The sequence below is a fragment of the Giraffa tippelskirchi genome, chromosome 3 (genome assembly GCF_054371585.1).
Source record: "Giraffa tippelskirchi isolate mGirTip1 chromosome 3, T2T-mGirTip1v1.2.pri, whole genome shotgun sequence".
NCBI lineage: Eukaryota > Metazoa > Chordata > Mammalia > Artiodactyla > Giraffidae > Giraffa > Giraffa tippelskirchi.
Window position 1 is genome coordinate 27,207,123 of NC_137277.1, and position 9,600 is coordinate 27,216,722.

Below are 9,600 nucleotides of genomic sequence, written 5' to 3' on the forward strand. Positions count from 1 at the left end.
ATGACCCAACCTAGCACTGCATATGTTTGAACATTTTGTAATAAAAGGTTTATGCATGTGAATTTTTGCATGATAGAAACTTATATATGGGGAAAAAAGACTGGAAGGATATAAATCAAAATGCTAGCCGCACACTTTTAGCTCATACAATGTTATATGTCAATTTTATCTCAATGAAGATGAATTCTAAAAAAATGCTATCTATAAATATTTCCGGCAGATGGGATAATAGATAAATTTGCTCTTTGAATTGCTCAGTATCTTCTAAAATTTCTACAGTGAACAGATAGCACTTCAAAAATCTTTGAAAGAAAGACTAAACGAAACTGGCCTCCCTCCCCCTCCCCGCCCCGGGCTCTGCAAGCAGGTGGGCCACTCAGCACAACCCAGCCAGGAAGCTATTTGGCTCCAAAAGCCGTGGCCTCACAGGCAAATGTGCTTCCCTCCGCCCCAGTCCTCTTCTGGGAATCGTGCCCAGGGAAATCACCTAAATCTGAAATGCCAGCTGACCTGCTGCTCAAGGATGTCCATGTTATTGGGGTGAAAGCTTGGCATCTACTGGAGGCCACATCCTGCTAGGGGGTGCATGGTGAAGAAGGGACCTCATGGAGATGGACCACTGGGCAGCCACCAAAATGGAAACTCGTGGACTTGGTGCTGTATGAACCAAGAAAGTACATCTGTACTCCTGGCAGGATTCTGGTTTTGCAAACATATGTGGAAAATGAGCGAAGCCCTCATCAGCCCACGGGACATCCTGTGGGTATTTTAAGTTAAGACGCTGTGAGCCTGGCCCTTCATGGGGGAATTGGCTTTCTCTGAGATCCTTCAGTGCCACTCAAATCCAGCATGCTCTGGCCTGTGTCGCTCACATTCCCTGGTCAGCTCTGTCTTTTGCAACTATCCCCGCTGCTCTTAGACAGCCCCCACCCAGACTGAAGTGGGTCACACGTCCACTCAAAAGTAGACGCGGGTAGGTTTCACAGGAGGGGCTCCTTCCACAGACCACTCCTCCTGGCCCATTCCTGTCCCTGCCTTGCCAGCCCCCACTGCACTACAGGAGCCCTAACCTCCCCTGCACCCCATGGGCTTTCCCTGACAGGAGCGCCTTTACTGTCACAGACTCTAAGCATATTTTCTTAAATAAAGACCATTATCTCTGAAGGAAGAATACAGTTGCAGCTTCACAGTAATATTCTGTCCTCCCTCTGTGTCCTAGCATGAACAGATCTCCCCTGTTTCTGTCCCCCTCCTCCCAGACCACAGGGCCCCTGGGGTTTAGGTGGGCACTGAGCTGCATGTGTGGACTACATTTCCCAGCCCCCCTTGCAGTGTGGTGACTATTTGACTAAACTGTTCAACCTGAGGTGAGCCAATAATGTGTATGCCCTTCAAGGGGAGGGAGGTGCCGCTTCTCCATCTCTACCTGCTGCTCAGAACATGGGCTGGTGCCAGGGACCACCTGGAGTGGTGTGAACAAAGGCCTCAGACATCCAGGATGGAAGGAACCTAGGCCCTGTGCCATGAAACTGCCCTTTTGCTACAGACCGCTGACCCTCAAACTGTACAAGAGAGACAGATGGTTGTCTACCTGCTTTAACCATCGTTAGTGTGATTTTGTTGGTGTTTTTAATAAGCCGCCACACCTCGATCCTGACCAATAGACTCATCTGATTAAAATACACCCAAGATACCTAGTGCCAGCAGGTGGTCTAGTCAGATTCTCCCAGAAGCAGAGTCTGAGGCAAGGATTCAGGTTGCACAACCTCTGGAAGGATGCTCTCCCTGCTGAAACCAAGGCGGAGTAGGAGCAAGGGAAGCGGGAGAGAGCCAGAGTAGCCCACCAAGGGCGGGTTTCTGTCCTGGCCGCGGCCTGATCCCAGAGAGCTCTGGCCTGTAGATCACGCCTCTGCATCTGCGCTGCTCCAGGCGAGGAGCGCCACCCCTGCAGCAGCAGATGGGCGGGGTTGCCCCGGGATGCAGGCTCCCAGGCACTTGGACTGCACTGCGTTCTCAGGGCAGTGCGGCCCCAGGGCCTGAGGGCCACTCTCTGAAGCAGGTCTCAGCCAGCAGCCAAGCCCAGAACAACACGGAGACCAGCATGAGGTCCCTGTAAGGAGGTCTGCAGGCTCTGGTGAGGCGGCAGCGCTCCACACGCAGGAGGAAGCCCCCCAGACCTTTTGCAATTTCCATACTTTCAGCCTCTTCACCCCCTCACACCGAAGCCCCAGACACTTCTCCGGGACCCTCAGACAGCCACGACACCTGAGATTCGCTTGCCCAGTGAGCCATGTTGGCATTGGCCCTGAGGAGGCAACAAGTCCCAGCACAGAGCGAGTAAGAAGTGCAGTCACTTGCCCAAAGCCACACAGCTAAAGCGGAGCGACTGAGGGGGTGCGCCAAGAGAGGAGCAGTGTTACGACAGAGCCCTGAGGGAACCCGGGAGAAGTAGAGTCCAGATTCTGCGGAGAGCCCGGGGCGTCGACGGAGAAGGAGAAGCGGGGCGGGAGGGTCCCTGTGACGACTGCAGGCGTCACTTACCGAGCACATCTACGGACTGAAAACCTGACCTCGGTTAGCGCCTGCGTCCCCACCCTTTTTCACAGAGGTGCTCCGTGTAGCAGACACCGAGAAGGGTTTAGGTGCAGGGGAATCCGGGGCAGTGCCTACGAGGAAGCGAAACAGCGCGAGTTCCCACACAGTTCCCCAGGTTCCTGGAGCCGCACCCAGCTGAAGCAGCCAGCGGCAGCGCGGAGGCAGGAAACCCCAAGCAGGGGTAGCGAGGCACTGGGGCGGGGTCTGCAGGCAGGGGCAGGGGGCGGGACCCGTGGGGCGTGGCCTAGGCGTGGCCCGGTTACGCCATGGTTGGGGCGGGGCTATGGGCGGGGCTGGCGGGGCGGGGCGGGGCTGGCGGGGCGGGGCGGGGCTGGCGGGGCGGGGCGGGGCTGGCGGGGCGGGGCGGGGCTGGCGGGGCGGTGTAGGAAGACATGGGGCTGGATGGATGGAGGGAAGCAGGGAGCTGGGGGAACCCTGCAAAGGAGATGACCAATACCTGTGGAACTAACTTTTGAGGAATGAGTAGGAGTAGGAATTCACCAGCAAAAAGAGGGTGTAGGAAATATGTGTTTTAGGATGGGGTTGACTGTTCAGTACCCAAACTCCTTCTTAATGGGGAGGAGTCCCTCTGTGTCGAGTCCCCCGTGGGCAGGGTTCGATTTCCCACTACAGAAGCTGAAAGGACCAGACTTTGGTCTGGTCAGTAAACTACTCTTGCCTGGGACTTTGAAGCTTATTATCTGGGGGAATGATGACAACACAGTCCTGACAATATTGGCCTTGATGCCCAGGCCCTTGTAGCCCCTTTGGCACCTGAAAGTTCTCTTGTCTACTCTATAAGCCCTGAGATTGATCCGAGAAATGCCCCCCTTTACTTATGGTGGACAGTCACTTTGTGTTGCTTGCAACCAAGAACTCTGAAGGGAATTCCTGGAGGAAAGACTAAAATGAGCAAGAAAGGAAAGGGAGCAAGAGCATGAGTCATCCTGGCCCCCAGGCCCTGCACCTGGGTCCTGCCCTCCTCCCCAAAGCTTTCCTAACTGAGACCATTGGGATCACACAGGGAGCAGCCTGACCAATCCATTTCACAACAAACAAGTCTGAGCCTTGAGAAAAGTCATGACTTGCCCATAGACAGAGGGGACCAGTCAGCTCTGACAGAGGGTCAGACACCAGCTAGGCTCTGTCCTGGCTCCAGTCAGAGCCTCCAGCACCCTGAGATGCACAAGCCCATCCCCACCTGTCATAACAGCCTGTGAAATCTTACAGTTCCAAGGGCAGACCTTGAGACCAAGGTTTAAAAGTCAAGCCCAGGACTTCCCTGGTGGTACAGTGGATAAGAATCTGCCTCCCAATGCAGGGCATACAGGTTCAGTCCCTGGTCCAGAAAGATTCCACATGCCACAGAGCAACCAAAGCCTGTGTGGTGCAACTACTGAGGCCCGTGGGCCTAGAATCGGCCACCACCATGAGAAGCCCAGAAGAGTAGCCCCCGCTCACCGCAACTAGAGAAAGCCCGCGTGCAGCAACAAAGACCCAGCACAACCAATAAATAAATAATTAAAAAATTAAAAATTAAAAAAAAATAAAAGGCAAGCCCATCTCAGCCACAGACATGCATCCCGTGGTACCACAAATAATGAGGCTTTGTTTTAAAGCAACTGTGAGACGGAAAATGAATTTGGAGTCACTGAATACCATGCCTGAGACCCACAATTCATGCTCTGGGCCTAGCCCAAGAGCATTAACTTCATATCTACTGTGTGCCAGGATCGTGATGGACCTTGCGCTCTCCAGCATTTCCTGGAAACCACCTGCAATCCTGTAAGATCGGCATTACTAGTCAATTTGCAAAGAGGAAACTGAATCTGAGAGATGCTATGACATCTTCAAGGTCACTGTGCAGGGTGACAGAGTCAAACTCAGTGTATCTGAACCAAGAACTGAGGGTGGGAAGCCTGGAGCAGAGCTTTGAAGGCAAAAAGGCATGAGAACATCCTAGAAAGATGCTCCTCTCATTACTGTTGTTCTTCCCCCTCTGGCTCCAGGGCTTTTGCACAGGCTGTCCCTGGCATGCTTTCTCCACTCCTCACCTATGAGATTGCCAGGCCTCCTGCTGCTGCCTACCCTATCAGGTGGAGTATTCTGAGGCTGTGGGCTGCCCCCCATGACAAGCACTCAATAAGGGTCCTCCCTCATGTGTCCCCTTTTTCCTCCACTGAGTACAGATTATAATCCTCTAAACTAAACCATGCATTTTCAAGGGAGGCAAAAATTGGTTCTTGGAGGACTGAAAAAATAGATGTTACAATTATTTGTGGCCCCATATGACAAAATCATTTTCATTAGTATTGCATCTCTCATCAGAGAGAAATTAAATAATTTACTTAATTAAAGTGAGTTACTTAATTGCCGTTAAGTTTAATTAACTTAAATAATTTAATAATTCGATGCTTCTCCTTAGGGAATGACAATGGGAAGAGAGTGGGAAATGCTGCTTTAAGCTTTTATAAGTTTGCTTATGCTCCGTCTGATGCTCTCTGACCTCAAGGAGGGCAGGCCAGGTCTGTCGAGGTCCAGCTATAGCTCCAGTCCTAGAATGCTGCTGGCACACAGTAGGTGCTCAGGTGACACCTTCCTTGTGCCAAACCCTGCAGAGAATAATCTAAACAAGGCTCTGCTGTAGAAATGTGGAGTTGGGCCTCCTTTCCCTGAATCCCATGGGCAACAGGGAGCCGTAGAGGGTTTGGGAGCCAGGAAAAGAAGAACTTCTTGGGCTGGAGCATCCCCAGCCAGAAATGGCAGCTGCTGCTGCCTCCCAAGCATCTCCTCATCCAAGTCCTGCCACCAAGCCAGTCCAGGACAGAAACAGAGCAGCCCACGACTTCTGCAAGGCTGGAGGGGGTGAATGCAGCTAAACCCAGCTTGGCAGGTGGCTCACTCAGAGTGGGGGTTGGACAGGACTCCTGGGTTACTGAGCTCACTGTCTGGAGGGCCTCAGGCAAGCCTGGACCCTTGCTGAGGCTTTGTGATCTCCAGGAGAACCTGACTGCCCTGGGCCTGAGGATAAACGAGCTGCGATAAACATAGCACAGCTGATGTATATATAGACCCTCCCACCTGGTTTCCAAAAGTATTCAAAACGGCTTTCACAAGAGGCAAAGAAATGAACATTTTGAGTGTGCCAGAGTCTACACATGAGGCTCTGGCATCACAAGCCTCAGGGAGTGGAACCAGGACAAGAATCTGAGATCCCTCCAAGAAGCACGTCTGAATGAGACCGGGCTCCCCATCAGGGGAGGTGTGCAAGCAGAGGTCTCAGCCCCTGGTGGGCGTGTGACTAGGGAGGGATCCCCGCAATGGACAGAGGTTTGGCCAGATGCTGTTAAGTCCCTGCTGGGAGAGGAGATGACCCCAGCCCAGCTTTCTCATCCACTGCCCTTGCCCACAAAGCACTCAAGGACACAGCAAATGCAGGCCTGCATGCTGTGCCATGCCACATGCTGGCCCCTTCCCTTTCCCCTGAGCCAGAGCCACCCTGACAGGCTTAAAAACTGGAGAGGGTGGGAGAAGGATAAACCTTACTCACTGCCCTGGGACCACTGTGCTGACAACTGCAGTGATGCAGGCAGCCCCGTCCCCAGACCTCACCGAGATCCCAGCTCTGATGTTGCTCCCTGTGTGACCGTGAGCTCATCACTTCCCTTCTCTGAGTCCCCAGTCAGTACAATCAGGGGTGGCCTTGGTTCTAGAGAGCCCTCCTGGGACCCACAGCCTCAAAGAAATAGAAGGGCAGTCCCCAGCCCACCTCCGAGCCATGGCACAGACGTGGCAGAGCCTGGCTCTCTGGGCCCCATTGCATTGCTTCCAGCACCGTTCTGACACCAGAGGGCAGCTTCCCTGCACCTGCCTCTTCCCTGTGTCATTGCCTGGTCCTCTTCCGTGCCAGGCTCTGAGCAAGACAGACCCAGCTGGCAAGACAACTCCCAGTGTAGTTGGAGAGCTGCTCAGCAGGCAAGAGTGTGAAGAAAACACAGCAGGGCAAGGGGTCAGAGCGACAAGGCGGTCAGGGAGGCCGCTCTGAGAGGACGGCATCTCTGAGGTGAGCAGAGACGTCCTAGGCCAGCCAGGAGGACTGACGGGGCAGAGTGGCATGTTCTGGGCACAGAGAACAGCGAGTTCAAAGGCTCTGAGGCAGGTCTGAGCATGGCGTGGCTGAAGCACAGGGAGCAAGAAGGAGTATGGGGTGGGGGGGCTGGCTGGCGTGGGCCACCAGGAGGCATGGACTGGAGGAGGCAGGAGGCACAGCAGGGCTCTGAGAAGAGGCCAAGCTGATGTCTTAATGGGTGAAGCTACCTTCCCTCACTTCCAGAAAGGAAATCACCAAATCCCCCCGCAGGGGCCACCTCCTGTTCCCAGCTAGGCCCGGATGCTGGCTTTCAATGCTGCCCGGTGACGAGGCTCTCACTGCTGCACCTGAAGCAGACAGTTCATGTGGCCTCACCGTCTGTCAATCCAGAGAGACTCATTCACCCCAGGTCTGGGAAGGCCCCTGCCCACCAGGTCTGGTCCCTGTGCCCATGACCCCCACCCACATGGACAGTGGAGGGAGCCTCCAGCTGGCGTGCTCATGGCTGAATAAACCGTCATGTGATTTTGTAAATGTCAGTGACCTGCACGCAGGCTTCTCCCAGGTAGATACCTGGACTCCCTTTGTGAAGGCTGCAGGGTCCCCTCCATAGTACCCGAACCTGTAAACAACCATGTTCACACCAACGTGAAGAGGAATCTAGGAACTTTGTTTTGCAAACTGTGAACCACTGCTGGGTAAAAAGCGCTTTGCAGCCCTTCAGAGGGCCTTGTTCTCGGTCAATTATTACTTTGTAAGCTGTGTTTTGTGAACAGCTCTGGGCTTTGTAAACGGCAAAGTCCTTTGGACATTGCAGATGATTTACCAGCTATAGAGCGCAGTGGAGGACAGGGGAGCCTGGTGCGCTGCAGTCCATGGGGTCGCCAAAGGTCGGACACGACTGAGCGACTGAACAAGAGCGCTGTGAGCCCAGAACGGGGAGCTCCCCTCCCGGCATCCGCGTGGAGGACCGGCGCTTGGGCGCTCCGGGGTCGAAGGGTAGAAGCCGGGGGTGTGCCGCGCCGCCTGGTGGCTGCGGAGGGAGGAGCACCCCGGGCTGTGCCCGGGGCTCGGGTCGGCTGGACCTGCGCGCGCGGAGGACATGCGTGCGGGCGGACGTGTGTGTGTGCGCGCGCTTGTGTGGGGGGGGGGGCGCGCACACACAGAGCCACACTCGCATGCTGGCCGATCAGTCTATGCATGTATCCACGGGCGCACCTGCAGGACCACGCCCTCAGTCCTTTCTAGCGTGTTCATTCATTAGTGTTTCCACTGATCACAGGTGGAGCGCTCCCCGCTCCGCAGCTTCCGGCACTGGACACACGATAGTGGCGGGTCTAATTAGTACATCGATGGGGCCATGTACAGGCTGGCCTCCCTGGGGAAGTGACAGAGGAGTAAGGAGCACTGATAAGTAGGGACCCACAGAAGGTGGGAAGGGGCGTTCCAGGCACAGGGTACAATCACAAAGGCCCCCTCAGGTGAGAACGGCCTCCCCGCCCAGATGGAGCTTGAGGCTGTTAAATGCTGCATCAAGGAGGACTACCGGCAGAGGCTGTCCCAGGCTGAGGCCACCTTGGGCATGAAAGTCACACTCCGCCTCTGGCTGAACTGAAGATGGGAGGACTGGTGGACAGAGGCAGAGGAAAGAGGGACCCCAGGAGGATCCGTGGGAAATGGGAACATGCCATTTCCCCTAGAGGGCCAGCGAGGCCCTGCTCTCAGATCTTGGAGTGCAAGCCAGAGAACTCTCCTGAGCAGGATCCTTGCGGTCCAAGATGGGCATGAGGATGAGCCTGTGACCCTTCCCAGCCGAGAAGAGCCAACCCTGGGGCTTCTGCGGTTCTGGACCGCTTTGCTAAGCTGGCAGCAGCTACTGAGTCCTAACATGGCCCCATGTGGGGAGTGCAAAACTGAGACAGAAAAAACAAGTAAGGTGGATTTAAGTTCCACGGGAGATTAACCTGGCTCCTGGATCCCACGGTGCCTGAAGCCAGGCACACTTCTGCTTATGTGAGCAAATAAATTCCCCTCTACTCCCTTGTAGCTCAGTTGGTAAAGAATCTGCCTGCAGCGCAGGAGACGCGGGTTCGATCCCTGGGTTGGGAAGATCCCCTGGAGAAGGAAATGGCAACCCACTCCAGTATCCTTGCCTGGAAAATCTCATGGACAGAGGAGCCTGGTGGGCTGTAGTCCATGGGGTCGCAAAGAGTCGGGCACGACTGAGCGACTAACACTATACACTCGGTCTGAAGGAAGAGGGTTTCAGCCTGGGCCTCAGGGATCACAGAGTCAGAGCCCTGCCAAGGGTGCCGTCCTCCACTCTTGGGTGCCCCACTCCCTCTTCCCCAGAGCCTAGTTCTCCAGTCATAAGCTGTGTGGCTCTGGACAAGTTACTTCACCTCTCTGGACTCATCTGTGAGCTGGGGATAATGATATTACCTCAGTGAGGTGACTGCCCAGCCCAGGTGCAGCACCTGACAATGCCCGTATCAATGCCCCCAGGGGACTAGGCCTAAGTCTCCGCTCTGTCCAGCATCCAGCAAGGGCCTGGAGCCTCGTCACAGTCCTGAGGCAGCCTTGTGTCCTCGCATGTGGAAGTGCTCAGCCCTGGAAGGTCAGAGGCTCCCCTGACCATACTGTCCTGTCCCTGTCCCTCAGAGCCACCAGCCATCACTGAGCAGCAGGAGGCCTCACAGCTCTGACACACAGTCACACAACCTTTTGCCCCACTTTTTTTTTTTTTAATGAAAACAGCAATCAGCCAACTGCCCCAACCCATCAGGGACAGGACCCTGCACAGGCAGTCCTTTCTTAAAAAAAAAAAATATATATATATATATATATATACGTATGTGTGTGTGTGTGTATATATATATATATATTTTTTTTTTTAAACAATACCAAAAGCAAAT